This window comes from Antennarius striatus, chromosome 6 (genome assembly GCF_040054535.1).
Source record: "Antennarius striatus isolate MH-2024 chromosome 6, ASM4005453v1, whole genome shotgun sequence".
Taxonomy (NCBI): domain Eukaryota; kingdom Metazoa; phylum Chordata; class Actinopteri; order Lophiiformes; family Antennariidae; genus Antennarius; species Antennarius striatus.
Window position 1 is genome coordinate 20,887,349 of NC_090781.1, and position 22,230 is coordinate 20,909,578.

The 22,230-nt window shown below is 40.9% G+C and overlaps 1 long non-coding RNA gene across 2 annotated transcripts in view; it reads right to left on the reverse strand.

The window, feature by feature from the left end:
• LOC137596438 (uncharacterized) overlaps positions 1 to 22,230 on the reverse strand; it is a 24,056-nt gene continuing 1,826 nt past the window's right edge. Inside the window, exons 2-3 of one of the 2 annotated variants that reach the window (XR_011035544.1) lie at positions 19,405 to 19,598; positions 1 to 3,031 (exon numbers count right to left, since the gene is read on the reverse strand). This is a non-coding gene — a long non-coding RNA (uncharacterized lncRNA). Of the gene's footprint in view, positions 3,032 to 16,199; positions 16,637 to 19,404; positions 19,599 to 22,230 lie in introns of those variants that run through there. The other variant, XR_011035545.1, reaches the window with a different exon arrangement.

Below are 22,230 nucleotides of genomic sequence, written 5' to 3' on the forward strand. Positions count from 1 at the left end.
TCTAAGAATAAGACTTTCACTTCAAAAATCAACCTTAGTCGGCTTGTTCTTAGAGTCAGAAGGTCAAGCGTGTTCAACCCTTCCATCCTTCACATCTTATCTCTCTTCACTCAAGTGATGATTACCTTCATTTTCCCATTTTTAAGGATGGATCTTTTGTTCTGCTCCTCGAGGTGGTCACGATTCCCATATATCAAGGGCACACATTCAGGGAAACAGCAGGAGATTCTCTTTATGTGAAATTTAGTGACATTGCAATTAATATCATAGCCAACTGTGTATTGATTTCTTCCTGATATCATCACTAGCCTCTCCCGTCTCTACACTTCTACCAGACACTTACTACACAATTGTAAGCGGACACAGAGGCACAATAAAGCTCAATTGATCTTCTTACATCCCTTGATTTTGAAGGGACAAAGGAAGGGGAGTCCAAAGAATCGATGCTCAATGGAAATGCAGAAAGATCCATTGGTGGTTGGTATGTCCCTCCCAGGGACCTGTAGTGTTTGTACTTCTTAGTACGTGCTGTGGCTTTTACGGAAAAGTCAACCTCTGCAAAAATTTGTTTTTTAATAAGAGGTCAGGGAATTTGTTTATGTGCTCCTCTGGCTAATTTCTCTGTTGGAGTGTTTTTTACTTTTTACATGAATTTGCACATGAACATTAGGATGTCCAATGTAATAAAATACACCCTTAATAAATGAATGAAACATAAGAGGTTAATAGCTTGATTATTAATGGAATTAAATCTGAAAACAAAAGATATTTTGCTTTCCTTGATTTCTCACCCAACAACAATTTTGTTGAGACGCCAAAGCATCTTTGAACAAAAATAACAAGAACATTCATGATTTTTTTATGTTTCTGTGTGTTAATGATTAAAAACTAGAACAAAAATAAACTTTCAGAGACCTGCTGTGTGTCACACAATTGGCAGGTAGAGCACGCTTGCATCGATTACTGCAGTAAGGCGAACAATGAATCACAACAGTTAATTGCAGCTCTCTATTACCCATTGAGTCAAACCAAAAAAATGGATCCCGCAGGTGTAGTTATGGTAATTAGTCGGCTCAAAGCAACATGAGCAAAAAAGACAGAGTTCTTGTCGGCGGGGGGTGTAACTGGGGAAGCGGGGGTTGTGAAATGAAAAAAGAGAAGATTTGGTGCATGCTGTGGAAATGGGATGAAAAAGTACATTTCTAGAAATGACAAAAAAACCCAGCCCATACAGAAATTATGATGGCCCAGAAGTTTTATGGTTCATTGAATGCATCGCAAAATCTTCTGTTTGAGCACAACCAATACCTGGAGGATGATGCTATGACTCCAGTGTAGGAGCAGCCTGTGACCTTTGCAGGACAAGACGGTGGTACACATCAGAGGGAGCACACTCACAGCTAATAGGAGCTTTAATTCCATCTAAGTGAGGTAAAGAAATGGGTCATTATGACTATAGAAGACTGAGCTGGACATACAGCACCTGTATTCACCATCGCATGCAATGACATATAAAGTTGTGACTGTTTTTGACTTAAATATCATCATACAAAAAAAGTGAAGGGCTAAACGATTCAATCTGAAACTGATGCATAATCTAGGATGCTGAGGATATAAGTCGATTTATGTTTGATTAATATACATTCACTTTTTAGTGTCATTCACATGTAAATATTTAAAAAGTTTGGAGAAATTTTGCTCATTTGCATTCTCACTAAGCTTACTTGAAGACAGAGGGAAGCAGCTAACCTGGTTCTGTCGAAAGGAAAGTAAAATTCAACCATAAAATCACTCATGAGCTCATTTGTTTAATTGGTGCCGGGTTTATGTGTCAGACTTTCTCCTGTAAATTCACTGCTCCCAGGTGCACCTTGTAGCTTTATCTCTCCCTGAACTCTGACGGAAGTATTGATCGTCCTATCTAACTTGTGGCAAGAATAAAAACAGGGATATTTCACAAATTGCAAAAGGATGCCTTCAAAACGTAGCGCTGAAACATTTTCAGTAAGGGTTTATCAGTTGTGACGAGGAAACCACTTTTAGCAGCAATGCTGTCGCCTCCAGAGACCTTTGTATCGCCCTACCCTGCAAAAGACTTCTAGCAGCTATAAGATTGAAGAGGGTCACCTTGAGTTGGGTGTTGTCACCTATCTAACTGCCTGCCTGTCTCTCATTCTCCCAAAGTACTTAGAGTATTATGTAAGAGTGTGCGTCTGTCGCATTTATTATCACATACTGCCTCTATCAAAGCTGGCGTACGAGCTACCACTTCTAACGGCTATACGCCTCTGTCGATAGACAATTACCTCTGTCTGGTGGAGGATTTATCTTCGGTTTTGCCTTCATGAGAGAATCATTCGCAAATTCAATTGAGTGAAGCAAAAAGGTTAATAGGTGTGCAGCAGGCAGTGGACATAAATAGTTTGCAAAGGAACTCTTTAGCTCTAATCTGTATCAATGCATCAGGGAGACAAATAGCCAGAAGTCATAAAACATGATTGCATATATAACAATTTAGCATTTTCTATAATTGCTGCTACAAGACTATAAACTGCCAATATATAGGGCATAAAAGGCTGAGGAGGGCTATGTAGAATTATATTTATATTGTCCATGCATACACAAAAAAGACATTTTGTAGAAGTGTCTTTCTTCTAATGTTCATAAAGATGAGTATTTGGGTGTAGGCTCATAACTTCATGTGGGACAGGTGCTTCGATTCCCAGCCAGGAAAGGTCCTGAAGTCATCCTGGATAACAAGTTATACTGCAGTACATTTTCATATGAACAAAGTTAAATGTACACAAGTTTACTTAGAACTTTGCGGTATTTAAAGAAATAAGGAGCAGAGCTGCCAAATTGCAGCAGAGGCCTGATGGGATGACTCATTCATCACAGTGCTGTCTAAAAATACTTGACATTTTTGAGGGAGTAGAAAGAGAATTCGCAAACAAAAAGAGAGCCTGTGTCCCTCCATTGAGATGGGGGTAATCCCTGGACATCTGTTAGGGAGGTGTCCGGTGAGATCCTCCTGTGGAGAGGAAAGCGTGGCAGTTTATTTCGGTCGGCGCTTCGCTCCAGATGACGATGAGAAACGTCCTGCAGAGATCGCTAAGAAATGGTTGAAAAGCAAAAGCCATTACAGCGTACAAGGAGACCCTGCAGTCATGGTAACTCCCGTGGTACTGTTTGATAAAGTATTGCTTTATATATGAATGCATTAAAGGGACTGCTTCAGAGAAAAACCGGTTGAATTTGACTTTGTCTTTGCATGCATGCAAACCCCAGATGGAGAAGACAGGAAGAGACTGAGTAGAGACAGAAACCTGAGAGATGTTTGCTCTTTTTACATAACAGCGTTCCTTCACACTTTTCTGGTAAGGAGCTCCATTTATAGACCGTAGGGCAGGAAATGTTTACGCCTCAGTGTGGTTCTGCTCATTGTAATAGCTTGAGTTTAGTCCTGGTAATGACAAGGTGCCTCTGCTGAGTTTCAAAATTTACAATAATATAAATACTTAAATATAGATTGATATAAAGGAATATATGTGAAAAAGAAAATGTCGCAAGCGGAGAAATCAGTGCCGCAAATTAAATTGCAATAACAGTCAGTTAGACCCTGTCTTTGAATGACATTGGTAATTATGTTTTCCATCACATAATCAATAACCTGCAGATAATCACATTTTCATATGAATATTAACACACATTGCATGTTTTTGGAGGTGGGAGGAAGGACCTCTTTTATGCTTGACACCCTGTGATGAGCATATACAGTATATAAATGTCTTACAGATTTTAATTGTCTACTTTTCTGTATCCACAGCTGTCAACAGAGGTTGTGGTCAGGTAACCTGCAGTATATTGAGGTGAGACTGGGTGGACTCATCTCGAGTGGAAGTGGGAATGACATTCACAACTGCTGAAGTGAGGAAGATGCTGACGTGTGGTAAGTTCTCTACCTTATGTTGCCATTGATTTTAAACCATTTCAGATGTGAGTAGGAGTGATAGCTCGCTCTGATTCCATCATGAGGACTTTTGGTCAGATGACAGGTCTTTGGAGAAACCTTGTGGTGTGTGTTGAGACAAGCACACAATCTTTCTCCCCTTCATCCGTCCTTCTTTTGTGTTGTTGCAGCTGAATCCAGGCTCCTCTTCAACAGTGAGAGCCGTAATTGAACCACTTACAGAGCCAAATGCGTGAGACACCAACCAAGGTACTTCACAGGAGTAAAAATGAACATCATAATTGGAATTGAATCTCACGTTAGACTTTTGGCCATATTGGTTGCACTCATTTCCACTATATGGTTCTTTCTGATAGGATTCCTGTCTCTTTAGGTTTAGCAAGAGGCATCAGTAGGGATAAATAGAAGATCTGTGGTTTCCCCCTGAAGATTGCTTTCATTTATTTCAGCAAGAAGCTGGTCACAGTCCACCATCCCACTACATGGACTCCTATTTGCACCACTCAATGAGGGCAAATGGGAACTCTTGTCTTTTAGCACGCACATAAGTGAGAAAATGACAGCATTGCTCACACCTTACATCTACTTGTTACCTACCACCATTATAGATCATCATTTATTAAATGGTACTTCATAGGCTTTGCCAAATGGTATCAAAAGCTCTCAGTGATTGCCAGACCCGCTGTGGTGTTGAAGAGAACCAAGCAGACAGTGGCGTTAAATAGTGTCATCTCATTTTCATAAAAAGATAGCGAAGATTGGAGTGATTTTTGACCTTCCAGGTATTTTCCAGATGATTACTTCTCACAAAGCTCCTGCAATCCAATTTCTATTAATCTAATTTCAAAGTGCCTGAATAAGGGGCTTCTCAGATCCATGTATCTTTCCATCTAACCCCACAGCTAGCCTCTCAGTGGTGGCTGAAGCGATATTGAGGATAAGGTGTCCAGGATTTTCAGGATCTTGTCCAGGGCTGGGGGATTAGGGGATGTAAAGTCTACACTTGTCAACAGAGGTGCCAGCCATCATCAGCTCGCAGGAAACATGACAGTCTAATATTGGGATGTTCTCCTATTCAGGGTGTCGTCTGAGGAGAAGGTCCAGACAGTTACCGATGACCCCGTCTGCCACCAGCTCCGCCCGGGGAGAACTGAAAAATGGTTTGGTTAGATGGTCCATCAGGAGAAAATGGAGTTAGTTGAGCAAAGAACAGAAGTGAAAAGAAGCATGGAGTTGCCCTCCCCTGCAGCAATGAGTCTTGTATTTTTACACTGTTAGGAAAAAAATTGTTGTAACTGACAACCTGTCCTTCTCTGATTGTCTGACCATGAATTATTAATGGACACGCTTCTTCCCTCGGGTCTCGGCAGAGGCACATTCTCCTGTTTTAAAATGACCATTTTTCTCAGAGTCTCGCGTTTTCAAGCTGCGATGGATATCTGTAGAATTTTACAAGATCAGAGACATTTTTAGCAAAAATGGACAAAATCCTTAGACTCAGTCCCCTCTGACTCACCGTGTGTATGTATGTGTGTGTGTGTGTGTGTGTGTGTGTGTGTGTGTGTGTGTGTGTGTGTGTGTGTGTGTGTGTGTGTGTGTGTGTGTGTGTGTGTGTGTGTCTTTCTATATGTGTGTCTGGTCCATTAGATGAGCACTTATAGGACCAGCGGTTTCCATTAGGCCTGTGGATCAGCTCTCTCTGTTCTCACTGATGATTTGCTGGAACTGACTGGCATGCAGTTGTCACCCATTAGACCGAAGTCGTTATAACAGAGCGTGTCTGGTCGGCTCCACGACATCGCCTTGTTGTTTTTCTCAAACTACAGAATGAAACTGGTTTGACAGGAAACGCGGAAGGATGAGAAGTCTAACATTGCAAAGTGGAGTGCAGATGTGACACAGCCCCGCCGAACAAGATGACAGTGTTCCTAATGTTTAGCAGAAGCAGGATCTACATGAGAGAGCCGGAGTGAATTAAATGGCAACATTGAGCGGATGTGACAGAGCTATCATAAGAAGGCAAGAACAAGGAAGCATCAGGCATATATATGATTTAATCAGAAGTGATAGGTAAGAATCCCTGCGTTGGACCGAAGAAATAGAAACGCAGATGGAAAAAGCAGCACAATCAAGTCATCAGTCATCATTTGCAGACTCAACCCTGAGGAACAGGCATAGGCAATTACAACGTAGCGCAATTCCCTGACTCAGCAGCTTGGCCTAATGCAAAGGGCAAATGCCATATTATAGTATTACTTTACTCCATACTCAGTCGATCAGTAGATGAATTAATGGTTTTACAAGGGGATTATTGGGAGGTATTTTTTAATGCGGATTATTTCTTAAAGTGCAAATCTATCTGGAGGCGGCATTGCGTCATGTACGGGGGAACGCTTTCTCAAAATTAGCATTTGTATATTTTTTATTAATCATACCTGTATAGACTCAGAAATTAGTCCGTCCAATCGGGTATCATTAAATGATAAATGATGACACACACAGCTACTACAATATTTTGTTTTCACAAATTGATTTAGCGGATCATACTTGCAGAATTTTACTCCCAGTAAAAAAATTATCTTTAATAGCGAGGTACGCTAATGCTACTGGTTCTAAATAGGAACAGATTTATGGAATTAATTCATCCAAAAAATCCTGCTGAAATTTAAACATCTGATACACACTGTGAAATCACACAAGTCTACATACTGGCATTCATAAAAAGGGAAATTAAATTCAATGTTGCAGGTCTGTGAAGAAGATAACAGTAGTTTTAATTTGCTGTAGGATATCTATAGGATAAGCTAATAGATGAGCATATGGCTGGTTATTGCGGGCTGTTAACTGCTGATATCATCTGTAAAGATATTGTACAACTAACTAAAATGAGATTAAAAGGTTTTGATTTCTTTAAAAGCTGAAAAAACTCCAAATCAATTAATTATTAATAAAAATCTTCAAAATTCCGGTGTAGAATGTTAAATTTAGCACCTCCGGTGATGGCAACAAAGATAATTTGTAGTATTGAAAAATATAGAATCCCAGACACATAGCCAGTGTCTAACATGTGAGGCATCTGTATAAATGGAATGTTCTGCTATAGATTTGGCTCAGCTATAAAGTGTTTTGTTGGATGAGCCCCTGCATCGTTCAGAAGGACCAACCTGTGTATAGATTGATTGATCGGTGTGTGCGCGCATTCTCTTGTCTCTGCAGCATCACCATTTTCCCCACTTGCATCAATCATGCTTATGTCCCATAATGTAATCAAAAGCTTAATGGCCAACATGGCCCAGCAGCACAATGCTGACGCAGGACATTTTTCTTCGCTGGCATGTAAATAAGTGTATTATGGTAATCAGGGAATGGAGATAGCGGCGGTATGTGCTTGTGCATGTGCCTGTGTGTGTAACTGTTGGCCTGATATTGATCACGTTCACAGTTTCAAGATCATGTTGGGCAACCTCCCTGCTGATTTGACAGTGTGCTTGATGGCCTAATTCTTTTTGCATTGCTTTGTTTCTCCTTCATCCCTTTCCCTCGTTTGCCTGAGGTACCCTCGAGGGTTTGCTCGTGCGACGGGTGTCCCAGTCGATTTGGTAAAGCGCAGACAAGGTGAAGAAGAAAGACACCTGCTTCAGTTGCTCTTTTTTTTCTAATATGTTGCCAATGACCTGTGAAGAAGGTCACGCTCATGCTTCAAAAAATGCTTCAGAACATAAACAAGCACGAGGAAACAAACACCACGATGTCCTCGTTTGACTGAACCGAGGTCGAGTGTGAAAAATCATTTGAGTAGCTCTATATGAGCGGTGGAGGAAGGAGGTAATCACTATTCAGAAGGCAGAGGCTCTTTATTATAAGGATAGACTGCAATGATGCAGTGCAGTCTTGCGTGAAATTTAAGACCTGACATACTTTGTTTTCATCTCCTCTTTTTTTTATTTATTTGCCGGGTTGGCACGGTTGAACGATAAGCTGAGTTTGTCACTCAAAGCTGAGGGATGCTGCGTTATCGTTTTCCTTTCTTTTTTTTTCTCCTCATGCCTAACTTTTTCGTTATCGCAGTGCGGGCTGAGCCAGGTGATCGAAGTAAGATACTTTTGCGACACCTGGAAGCTTGTGCAACTAGAAGGCCGAATCCTCGTGATTGAGTGAGCGAGACCTTTCCTTTGACATGTCACAAAAATGTGTCCAGGAGAATGGGTGATAAAGGGTTTTTTGGAAAGGGGCTGTCAGCAAAAATGAATATCAGCGGGAGAGGACACAACGCATGCAATGGTTCAGCGGCTTCCCCCACATCCTGGCCTTTATTCACCATGACAGCTTTTATTCACACATCCTTGTGGGACTTTATCTCTGAAATAATGCATTTGCTAACCTAAAAAAATCTACCTGGTTTGAATCCTTGGCTTATGTTAAACATATTGTCCTGGCTGTCAGGGAGTGTTTGTTGTCATTCATCATGCGACACATGAATGTTTGTGGGCCCGATGTTTTGGATTTGCTTATTTCTAAGCATTTGCTGTTTTCTACTGTCAGGTCTTCCCAAATGTGTCCAATTATTAACGTTTTAGCACCCAATCTGAGCCATTTAAGACTTTTGGTCAATAATCAGCGTTTTAACTAGTCAGTTTTACCCCATGAAATGTTTTCAAGTGGCCATTGGAACATTGGAAGTTTTGAGCATCTCCTTCACTGAGCTGTAGTATTACCAACAAAATTAAATGATGAAGATTATTTGAGACACTCCACCTTGCAAATTAACATTCATTTTTTTAAAAGAAAAATAATTTAAATAATTGTGGTATCTTGTGAAACACATCCTGTGACTTTTGCTCATCATCATAGCATCTGCGTTTTAAAACGTAATTGTGCATTCGTTTTTCATCCTAACAGCATTGTGATAAAATATCTGAAATATTTTCTTAAACTGCACATGTAATGAAATTATATTTACTGTTGAGATAGATGGAAAAACTAAATGTCGTGCCAGGATTGTGAAAGTAAAAAAAATTCATACAAGCAACAAAGAGACTTTTTTTCTCATCTTTTTTACTCTTCTTCTCTTTTGTCCTGTTTGGCAGTACGTTAAAAATTCTCATTTCCCTCTTCCTTTGTCTGTTTTCACTCAAACATTCCGTCGTTCTCTCCTTCTACTTTGACATTTCCCACTGGGCCTCTTGTCCCTCCTCTGCACTTTCTACAATGCATTTGTCCAGCTCTCAGAAAACATTTCCTTTCCTCTAGCTATGCTCATTTTTCTGTATCCTGCCCTAAATTCTGTCTTCCATTAGAGCACAGATCCCCCAGGTTTATGATTATTTGTTTTTGATGTTCTCTTGCTTATATCCCATCTTTATAACTATATTGTACAAAGTGGGACATTGATAGCAGGGTACAAGACTCCAGAGTTTTCAGGTGTACCAACGATTTAAAAGATGCTGTTGTCTTTCTTTTCAAAATGACTAATTTGTGGAGAATTTGATACTCAAAAATAGCTGCCTTAAACCAATCAATAATGACTATCTACTGGTTTCACAAAGAAAACAAACCCTCCCTTTATTGAATTTCATCCATTACTCTGTCGCTCCTGTCATCATTGCCCTCTGGTGGTGCAACATCATCTATGGTAGTACATCATGCATAAGTGAGGAAAAATGAGACAATTGAATTGACTGTATTCTAATCATTGTTATATTTTTGGTGGTGTTTGTACCCCGGCCCGTAAACATTACGCTAGTTCTAAGAGGTCACGTGACAAATTGCAAAATCCTGATTGGTCAGATAAAATTGACACTGTGACCCTACATCATTATTCTAAAATGACCATAAAAGAAAAACTTAAGACAATCTAGAGCAAGAAGAACAAGAAGAAGAAGCAGCATCGAGTGAGCTAATATCTATCCAGCCATGATTTGGCTGGATAAATAGGTGGGGATGAGGCTGATGGTACCGAGAGACTGTTGCTAACCATTCACGTCAGGAGGGTAGGAGGTGGGGACTGGGTGTATGGAATATGAAGAGCCCTAACACTGTTATCGTTGACTGTCTGGGTGTGCAAGATACGATGTGACAGCTGAGCAGGGCTGTGAGGGCAGAAATGAATTCACAAATGGTAGCCGCAGGGACCAGTGGGTTGGGCGGGAGGGACGGGAGGTGGAGAAGGGTGAGTGGGTGGCGGCGCTCACTGGGGGAGAGAGAGGTTCCGGGGGTTATCGAGGTCTACTGAGGGTAAACTATCTGCAGGCCGACCAGGATTCACCCAAAAACTTCTTTGTTGTAATATCCAGATCGGACTTTCTGTGCATTGATAATTCACCCTTCATTAGTTACCGTTTTGAAGGGAAATGCTTTATCGATTTGCTCAAGCCGTCACAGCAGAAGGTAGAATCCACAATCAACAGCAAGGTCAGTTGTTGGATTTTTGGACAGGAGCTCAAGGGCTGCCGGGCGTAGCTTTATATTTAGAAGACAAACAAAGAGTTCTATCCATCCAACTCTCTGTGAGAATGTGTACTATTCTCATTCACCACAGAAGAAGAAGGGTTTAAATCCCACATTGTACTCTGATTAAAACTACCTTACTGCAAAACAGCTTGATTCATTTGCAGTGATTTTAAAACACAAATGTCGGATATTTTCTGCAGAATTACATCTGTCCTGTGTTTTCTCTTTACTAACACGACCATTTTTCTAACCCTCCGTGTTATGCAGACCATCCTCCTTGAAAGATACAGTTCTGAACCTGCTGAGAACACTTGACTGATGCCATACTGGACATGACATCACGATCAGTCCAACGACTTATCAGTAGTTCCACTTCTCTCTAACAGACATGCTTCATACTCCTCTCAGTAGTGATGGAATAAATCATAGATGCCACTAATGTAGAGTCTGACAGGACTGAGGGATGTAATGAGTTGGGTCTGCAGTACTGATGAGTAGTAGGGAAAAAGACGCTTGGTGAGAAAGGATAAAAAAGAAAAAAAGAAAAAAAAGCATTTTGACGAACTGTCATCTCTGACTCAGCAGCTCTCCTTTTAATTAAAAAGACAAACCACACTGAAAATATAGGAGACGTCTGTAACAATCAACTCTCCCCTGCCCTGTGGTTAAACCGCCTAATCTGGACTACAGACTTTCTCATAATTGGATGAGGATGATTTATACCAGGTAGAAAGAAATGATGAGAAACTCTCCTCCTTCTCCTCTCACATCCACTCCGCTTTAGTCGATGTCACCATTCTACTGGATCCACAAAAAGCTGCTAAGATTCTCAGAGATCTCACAATTATTTTGAGTGACATTTTCATTTCTTTGGGGGGGGGGTCCGCACATCCCACACGCTTGTGGAATTTCACAAGGCTTAATTTGTGCTAGAATTTTTGACATAGAGCAAAGGGTAAACGTGATGATGACACACCCAAAGGCCAACACTCAGAATCCTCTACTATTCTTTTTTTGTGTGTGTGTTTTGACATATTTGTCTACAATTTAAAAGAAACAAATGTCTATACCGTCATGTTCAGAGCTCATCAGCCATCATCAAGAAATATGGATCAGGTATGAAACCCAGATTTCAGATTTAATTCTGTATTTATTCAGAGTATGAGTCAACTTTGACTGCACCCTTATCAGCGGTGCAGTCTGAATTTAAATACGACCAGAACCTTTTTCTGATGAAGCATGAAAATTCACATTTGCATTTATGTTTTTATTCATGCCGCAGTAGCCTTGCATTATTTTCTCTGCTGTTGCTTGATGTTGTTTTTTTGCTTGTGGCCATAGAATGTAGTGGAATTCCAGGTAGCTGCACTACTCCTCCGGGAGATCTTGCTACTTGGACAAAACTTTCCACCATGTCTTACAGAAAATAAAAAAAACCCATAAAAACAAGTAAAAGGGCTGGTTGCACATACATAAGGGAGAGGAAGAGAGAAATAACGGGGTGGATTTTAAAAATATATCTGCAAAAAGCCTTTAACCTAGTCACCGCTGGAGTAACACAACCAGGAGGCTTTTTCTTACAGACATTAATGGGACTGAAAAAACATCACTAATTCATAGCATTCCATGAAATACACTAAGAACATGTACTGTAAGGCTCGCTTCACGTCTGGCACAGATACAAACTGTATTATATATTAATAACTATAGCATATTCTTCATCCACAGCTTGTTAACTCTTATCAGAAATGGTTTAATGAAATAGAAGGAGAGGGGAGGGGAGATGGTAATAATGCCCCCCCCCCACCTCTATCATATATTGGGAGTGGAAGCATAGCTAATGAAATGGACGATTCAGAGGACATGTTGCTGATACAGTGGTAATTGCCAACCGCTGCTACTGCAGTGCCTCCTCTTCCTCGGTCACATGTTCGTAGCCCTGAGCACGATTTAGGCGATGCTCACAGCAGCTCTTTTCCCACTACTCCTCTCCCTGTCTGTCACCACGGCCGTCGATCCCTCCATACCTCTACAGTGTCACCATTCACCCCATAACAGAGAAGCTAATGGGTTTTACTTATCAGTGACATGCATATAATTACACAGTGAATGAAGTGTTATCTCATATGGGTCATCGTTTCAAATAAAAACAGATACTGTGACATCTCACAATGGGGGCAGTGGATTTTCTTTTGAACCTTTTTATTACTTTTAAGCATTGTTGTTATTTACAGAAGACCAAAGCCAACAGTAAATCAGTCCTACGGAGAAGTTTAGCCCGTGCAGTAAATATCTGTTAGTATATCACCTTTGTTCCCACTTATTTACACCAACTTAAAGCTACTAAGAAAGACTGGCGAGAAGGAAATCGCTCATAGTGATATAATAAAAAGGCTGAACTTTGGCTGAAAGTTTCAAATATATGTAGAATCCTACAATCCATAAGACTTTAATTGACTAAATAGATTTTACACATAAGATGAATAACGCCTGATCCTTTTTTGAGTGAAATTGAATGCAGTCATCATTTTTCATGCCTGTGGGCAGTGTCACCTCACAGTAAGAAGGTCTTGGATTCAAATCCACCTACTTTTCTGTGCGGCGTCTCCGTGGTTACTGTACGAGTTCTCCGGCTTCTTTCCACCATCAAAAACATGGAAATGAGTGACTCTGAAATTCAAAATTTAGATCAAAATGATCCAACGTCTAAATAAAATGTTACTGCTGCATATTTAGCATTGTGAACACGCTCCCACATTTAAACTGGCAGTGTTGGGGTGTGGAACAGCATGATATGAGATGCTGAGTGTTAAATAATGACCTGTTACCATTCCGAAACGGTCCAGTCCATTGGACGTGAAGCACGCAAACCACTTTCATCGTTGCGCTATTAGCATATGCTAATACGGTCGCAGGTGAAATACTTCAGAGTAATTACAGTTTGACGAGATGGACGGGTTGTGAAATCACTAGCCATTGATTATGTTAAACAGAAAAGATCTAATGGGGGGAATGGCTGCATGTAAGCAGCAAAGTGCAGCTGTAAAACCACAGTATTGCAACAATTACGTTGTGGGATGGAAATTATCATGAGCTTGGACAGCGTAAGTGATAGCACTTGACAGTGAGTGAGTTCATTTACTGCTCCAAAATCAACAGACGGCTCATTATGCAAAGAAACATGGGTTAACGGCAAACAATTATGCAGAGAAACCAGTGCTGTGAGTGGAACTGCAGCACCTGCAGAGACCCTGAAAGCTAATTTCAGAGAAATCCTTCGAGTTAGACATTAACTCAGCACAAATGATAAGGAAAACCCAATTAACATTTAACCGAGTGATGAAATACAACAATACAAACAAGTGTGCCTTTGGGCACAGTCGAAAAAAAAAAAAAGCCCTCATTAGCCAGATGGAAAATTATCAAAATGCAATAATAAGAAGCCCTCCTTCTACTACAAGGCTACGTGGGCTGGGAATATAGAAGGTGTTGCCTTTTACGTTCCCGAAGATGAACATTATCAAAGATCTTTCACCGGGAGCTCAAAAACAGTTTGTCTCATTAATAAATGAAAAGCAATTTAAGGAAGTCTCCCAAGTGAATCATATTTCCATATTTTTTTCTCTTCAAGTACTACTTTTGCCGATTGTTTCAATTTGAAAACGAGATTTGTTCCACTAATGCTTGTGTACTCTTGCTTAATTCAGTCGCTGGGCTGCTGCAGCAGCAAATAGCAATATTGATTTCTGTGTTGGTGGTCTTTGACCTACCAATCAGCTCGCTTATCTCATTCCTGCATCATAATGGAATTAAAGCATTGGGAGCAGAGGTTCACAGGGAGGAGTGTTATTACCAGAGTGGTGACAGAACCCACCTTTTTTTTCCCCCTGTAAAGCTCCAGCCAATAATAAAGTCATATATAAAGTCATAACGTCAGGGTCGCTTACACCGCCGTTGCCGTTCTTGGACTGTGCTGTGGTTGCGTCAAACATGCCTGACACTTTCCTGACCCCTGCTTTGAGATTGGTGCTTTATCATTACTATACTGAATATTCCTTCGTATCTGCTGAATTGGAATTTCAATCTGTTCCAGTCACTGATATTTTTCTCCTCCGGCGCCTGACAGCCTCTTGATGTACATTCATGCTGGAGTTTACGACTCTGTCCTGACTGTTTGTGAAATACGACAAAGTAAACAACAAATTTACCATCATGTTCCGTTGCACCGCCATCACGAATGCATCGCCATAAAGTGACAGCATGTGTTGTTATTAGAGGCACATACAGGCCTGCATAATACACACATATGGTTTATGGAACGCCGCCATCGCCCCTCGGATTTTGTATCTACTGCTATAATTACACTGAACACTATTTTCTTCCACTCGCATGGATTGATGTAGATAATTTATTTATTCTCTGACAGATTTTAAATAGGAAGCCCCAAAACCACGCAGTAACCTTGACGCCTCATCTGAGTGAGTTACATCCCCGTCACTCTGAAAAAAAAAAAAAAAAAAAACAACAACAAAGTGCGAGATTGCAAATTTATCTCTTTGTGATGACGCAGTTGAAAGGCCGCAGTTAGCGGACACACCTGTTGAAAATGCAAAATCCCTCGACTCTGCTCTCATTACAGACTGAACCACACAGCTGAGCTGGTGTTTGAAGCTTGTGAGGTGACTGTTGGGTAGGATTGATTGTGTAACTGATAGTAATCAGGTCACCCTGTAGCCCATATTGCAATGTGACTTTTCCATCCTCCCTGCATATACAGTACGAGCCAGAGCCATCAATACATCTCCCACTGTTCAGTGTTCTGGCAACATTATCATCTTAATGTATGAACTTCTGCTTTCTGCTGCCAGAGGGATGGGACTTTCACCCAACAGCCAGACAGAGAAGATAAAACAAATAGTTCATAGAGCTCCAACGCCTGTCAGACAAATTCATGTGGACATCCCATCAATACGTTGTTGAAAGATTGATGGAATATGATGTCGCTGGGTAGAGCACGAAGCAGCTGGTGGGACTGGTTGATGCAAGCGCTATTTTCGGAAGATCCATGGTTCTTTCCTTTAATCTGGTGGGGCAGCCAACTGATGCATTGTTACATGCATTAGCGTAGTCCGGAAAAAAAAAAAGTAAAGCCGAAGGGGCGGCATGTCAGGAGTCACCTGTCTCTGTCCGAGTAGAAAATCACTGCTCGTATGCGTCTGAAATAGCTTCACCGGTAAACCCCATTTATAAATGGGACAAGGCAAATAATTATGTGGGCTGCTGGAAATAATTTTTCTAGCTTACTATCTTTAAAAAAACTCCCTTTAGTTAGCTGGTCAGTATGAGCCGACAACTGCTTTCACTGTCAGAGAAATGGCATGAATTCTACTCTCAATTTCTCTTTGGATGCAACATACAATATTTAACATGGACTACAACAGATTTAGACACCATTAATGTCTAAGCAAGGTTTTCACAGTACAACCACAGCTATTTGTTAATTACTAAGGCCTTCAGAGACAGGGATTTATGAATTACCGTTGCAACTTCTGAAGTTTAGATGTCCAGAGATATATTTTAAAGATTAATTGGTTAGAAATAATCATGGGTCTTTTTTGCCTCTGTGACATTTGTCTTTCTGTAAGTCTAAGGGCATGGGCCTGGAGGATTGCCTATGGTGCCGTGGTCAATCGTGGGATCCGAATAGATAGTTCAAATGTCTGTAAAGTCAATCCATTCTATCAATACAATGACTTTATATCTGGTTAATAACATAATACATCTCACAGATCTTTAGAAGAATTTGCTGTTTTATTCTACAAACCATGAAATCATATTTGCAGATTAATTACAAAATTAGCAGCTGTCATATATTCTACAGAGTTAGATTTGTGAGTGGAAAAGCAATTCGTATACACTCCACACATCTGTCTTCAATGCTGTCCTGCAAATATCATCGAAACATTAGACGAACGTCGTGCCAAATGCTAAAGGACTGTACAGAAGAACCTGATAGCCATTGGATGGAGGTAATTTTCAATATTAGTTGTGACAATGACAGATCCAAACCCCTGAAACAGCCTTCAGTGGATGCGACTTGGTCCCATCTCGTCCCATCTGTCGAGCTCCTCTTGAACTTTTTCTGTTATTTTGCGTCAAAGAACACAGCAGCGCCGAGAGCAGCTCCTGCCTGAGTTTGAAGTAATGTGCTTTACCCTGACAGTGAAGATAAAGGGCCGAGGTTGGGGGCGAGGAGGAAGAAAAAAGAAAAAAGCTCTTAGGTCTCAGAAGAGCTCCCTGTGAATTTAAAATTTAAGACCACCAGTATCTGATTCACGAAGTAAGAGATCCTGCAAGCAATTAATTTGCACTTTGAGAGATTTTAAACCTCTTCTGCGTTCCATAAACACTCCGGATAGCCTCACTGAGAAATTACAAGGCTAAATGCAGTTTTATTTCATTTGCATCATTGACTTTGGCAATTTCAGGCCATGCCTAGGGTATTTTAACAACCTCTTATCTGTGTGCCAGCCATGCACGGTTTATATGAAAGTCTTTTTTTTTGTTTTTGTTAGACACAAGGATGATGACACCTTGAATTTCAGTTAAACAAGAGCCCTTTCACATTAAGTGTCTCCTTTCTGCGGAAGAGTTGTAATACTGCTTAAATGGACATTTTCCTGTTATATTTTTAATCCATCAGTTGTCATTTCCTTATTAGAATGACATCATAGACGCAGAAGTCAGCTCACTCGCCTGAGTTCTAGTGCAAATTAGAGGAAGGATTCTAATCTGGAGGTTTTGCATGTAAAGTAAATATTTGCATCCCAAGGAGTTGATGTAAGATCCTCTGATCAGCTGATTATCATAGTGATGAGAATCTTCAAAGGCAAACTTTCTGCTCTGGGTGTTGAGCCTGGAGTTATAGGTTATGAGCGGGAATAGCGTCGGTCTCGGAGGGCGCATTGTGCCCGGCAGCAGGAAATATGGGACGCGCCGGTGTTGATTCTAATGAGGTGGTGGGAAAATGTAGAACATTCACTTTTGGAGGAAGAAAACGAGAAATGGTTTCTTTTTGACAGAGCTCATTATCTTCCCTGAAGGTGTTAAAAATCAGCAGCGGCAGGAGAGAGGAGACGAACTGGAGACAGAGCATCCTCAGATTCTGGAGATTCATGATGTGATGAGCTCTACACTGAAGGGACCCATTTCTTAATTATTCCTCTAGGAGAGTCATTTTGCCTCTATTCCCGGGCTATAAAACACCCTCCATCTGGCAAAGGGCTCCTCAACAGGCAGGCATCAGGGGTGAGCCAGGCCATCTGAAATGTGCTGACGCCTTTATTTTTGGAACCATAAGTGGGTAGAGGTAATGGGAGGTATGGGGTTGAGGGATGCAAAAGAAATGTCACTTAATCTTTTTATTGCAACTGATGCTCCTTTCCGTGCTCTTAACCACACACCATGAGTTAATATTAGTCACCGGACACCCTCTACCACCGGGAGGTGTTTGAGTGAGGTGATAGAAAAAGAAAGAAATAGGGTTTTGGATGCCTTGCTGCAGTCCGTTTAGTGGTGTGGGGCTGAAGCCAAACACCCCCCCGCCCCCCCTCTCTTTCTTGTACTGCTACTCAGCACTGCACCACTGTAGCAACAGGATGGATCTCTCCCTAAATGAGTGTGTGTTTAAGGGAAGGAGACAAGCACGAGAGGGCAGTGGCAGAAAATGGAACTTAAGTCGTGGCGTGTCGGGGCAGAGTAACACGCCGCGCCGATATGGAGATAACAAGCACATTTCAAAGGGTGAGAAAAGCGAAGAGGAACAAAGCGGCTTGGACACCCCTCAGAAAATTTGTTCATCCAATTGCTTTAGGAGGGGCTGAAATGAGGTGGCATGCTGCCAGTGATGAGCTCTTGACTCTCTCTCTCTCTGATTCTTTCTCTTTCTCTCTTTCTCAGTTCATCACATGTCAGATGTATCTTACACAGTGAAGACAGAGCATTTCCCTTAAGTCATACGCTTAATTTTTGACATAAACCATCACAAACAGATTGATCAAAAATGAATTCACTCCCTGCACGGTTAGAGTTACGGTCAGTATGTTTAGGTTAGGGTTAGTAGATGTAGATTGGGGTTAGTAGGTTTAGGTAGGGGTAGGTTTAGGTTTGGAATTAGGTTTAGGGTTAAGGTTGGGATTAGGGATAGGGTTAGTAGGGTTGTAGTTTATTGGGTTATGGTTAGGTTTGGGTCATGTGTGACTCTGAGTGGCTGAATGTTCACCTGAATGCTTTATGTCACCTGCACACGGTATTATGCAGACACAACAGATCATATGCTTACTACATAGACAGAGCATACATAAAGTATACTGTATGCAGTATGCATATCCCACTCACTCAAGAGCTTAAATGCAAGTAGTTCAGAGTACTGAATAATTAAAGACATGTATGACAAAAGTGGCTCTCCTGCTCTGTTGAATTAAGTATGGTTGATTCACATGCTGCCACTGGAAATGTAAAAAGCACCGAAATGCCCACTCTTGTAATTGACTCCCTCCAGTAGCAGTACATATTATGTATAGATGGGTTTGTTGCATGATAAGCGCCTGGTGGCGTTTAAAAAAGGTAGAGGCTATTAAACCTCATTGAACGGGAAGCTGCCCTGTGACATCATCCTGCCAAAGAGGGATGCTTTAATTACACTTTTATCTGACAAATATTCATGTGCGTTTAATGAGCCTGGAATGCTTCATTCTAAATGAATTATGGGTATTAATAAACATGATGGAAGGACGGAGATGTGTGTGTTGTTTATGGGATCGACGCCTGAAGCAAGAGGGGGGCGTCAGTGGAGGAGAGGGATGTGTTGAGCCACCAGTCAATCACTCCACAGACGCATCAAACCCTGCAGGCCAGTGGTCATTATTGGAAGTGAGAATACAGTGTGTGTGTGTGTGTGTGTGTGTTTGTGTGGCTGTGTGTACCCTCATTACTTCGGCCTTGTTTGGATGCACCAAACCGCCATGAGATGTCATCCAGATCGGACCAAAGCGGAGCTGGCTGGCGGTGGCCTATTTCTGGGGTCCTGCCTTGTCACTTCTCCCCTCGGTGAATGCTAACTGGCTGCCATCCTGCCCTTGAGCATTGCTCTCCTTTTCTTCTTCTTCTTCCCGTTTCTCTAATAAGTAAAACAAACAACCCAGTTTAATGTGCCGACAACAGGGGGGAAATAACTTGTCAAAAAAAGCAGAAATTGATGCACTCATTTTAATGACAGAGATGAAATGTGGTTTTGAGCTAAAGTGCTATTTCAAATTTAGCTCAATGATGGTCGGTTGTAATCACAGTGGTTTATTCTGTTTGAGCACAACTTGTTTCCAGAAGCGGAACAGTTCTCCACTCGACAATGTTTTGGATCGTTAAATGAATGTCGGGCAATTGTACGAATTCCTACAGCACATTAAACACGAGCAGCTGAATGTTCATGTGGTACACAAAAATAATGAGTACTCACAAATACATTGACGTTTTTGCGACACGTGATGCAAACTGCTCATCAATTACAATTTAACGTAGAATCTTTCCATCGGAGTGGAAACTTATGATACTAAATGTTCTGATACTTGCCCAATCAGCAGCAAGGACCACACGTTGCTTGATTTTATTTGAGTTATTTCTTTGTGTGATCTATAAACTGTCAATCAGAAAAACATTTTACAAAGTGAAAAACAAAAAAATATTCTGCAAAATATTTGCATGAGCCACAACACCACCTCCTTGACAAGCCTTTTGGAAGCCTTTAATGTCATGAAAAACTTGAAAGAGTGCCACTGGCTGAAAGAGACACATGGAAAGAGGATATTGTAATTAAATGCAATTCCCCTCTCTGCATGAAAAAAAACTCTTTGAAAGAACCATAAGCATTTTTTCCTTCCACAGTGCATAGCAACTGCATGACATTCCCCACAGAAATGAAGCGCCCATTAATGCAGTGCAGGCATAGCCGGTATCATTGGATCGCTGCTGCCATCTACTGCTGCTTTTCAGACTCCCCTTAAAGACATACTAAAACATAAAGCTTTGAATCATGAATGAAAACATTTTATTAATTGATTAGAATGGCTTTATCTGGAAGGTAAAAGTAGAAACATTCCTATTTATTTACAATCCGTGGTTTTGTATTCCACTCAGTCCTGCGGCTGGCAATAAAAGCAGATTACAGTTTTATCTTCCAAACCCTTTTACTCTACTTCCACGATGAACACCTTTTCCTGCAGAACAGCACTTTCAAAGTGCTTTCCTGAATTCTGTCCAATAGTTATAAAAAAAGGAGAAGAAAATATATCAAAAAGATGTATGGGGCAATGGTATTGTAGGAGACCAAAATAGATTCAAGGGCTTTAGTCATCAAATAGTACACTGCAGGTGTGGGTTTATGATTTAGGATTTTTTTACTGCTTTTATTGCAACCTTGCACAATCTTAAATCATACTAATATTGTAAGATTGCACCAATGCATCCCTTATGTCAAATGTAAATTATGCCTGATTGGGAGGGTCCCACAAGACATGATGGCAGCCAAGGTTGTGGTGTCAAATTGCTGTGTTTATTGCTACATGAATAAGCAAGAACCAAGGCAGTCACGGCCTGCAACATCCCGTGAAATCCTTAAATTCAAAATTTTACCTAGACCTACTGTCATTGGTCAAAGCACTAGCCTTGATCTATGGTCTTACTCACACTGGCCTTCTCCCTTGTCTTTCTATGTTATCCAGTTCCTGAGTGCACAAAATTTGAAATTTTAACTTGACCTAGTTTTCTCAAAAAAACTCATTGAACTAGTTTTCTCAAGGTCAAGGTCATCATCTTTTTGTTCCATCTTTCTCTCTATAACGGTTGTGAAGATATTTGGTGGACATACTAACGAACGAACAGACGGACGAGCGCACAAACACTGACAATTACAATACATCACCGCTTTGAATCGAGATAGAATAAGTAATGAAAACTGTAACTTGCATGGAATCTGATCCTTTTAAAGCTGTGAAACATGCAATTAAACCTGGACATGACAGTTTAAATGGATCTAATTAATATGTAGGACAGACACAGAGAGCTCGGTCTGATTGGGGTGAAAGTCAAGTCTCTCACGCCACTCGCTTTGACCTCCACGCTCAATGATGTCGCCAGGAGCAGAACCACTCGGTTCCAAGTAATTGAGTCACTGATCCAATCATAGAGAGTCACAGAGTGAGAAATAAAAAACTTATCTGTGTGCATAACCCAGGCAGTTGGAGAAACGTAGTACTACACAAAAATGAGACTTTAGCAAAGCTGATTACATGAAAAATACTGGCTGGAAGGATGGATCTTGGCCCAGAATGGACCTATTTGAATGTTGCATATCCATATCAAGGGCTGATTTTTTGCTTTCATTTACAGATATTTTCAACAATTTCTTAAATTTTACAGGGATAATGCGTGAATCTTAATGCAAGAAATCAGTTTTAATTTGGGAACTGGAATCTATGAGGGTGTACAATGTGGTGCAGATTCAAATTTGGATATCTTCTTTTCCTTTCGGCTTTTCCCTTCAGGGGTTGCCACAGCGAATCATTTGTCTCCATCTAACCCTGTCTTCTGCATCCTCTTCTCTCACACCAACTACCTTCATGTCCTCTTTCACTACATCCATAAACCTCCTCTTTGGTCTTCCTCTAGGCCTCCTGCCTGGCAGTTCAAAACTCAGCATCCTTCTACCAATATATTCACTATCTCTCCTCTGGACATGTCCAAACCATCTCCATCTG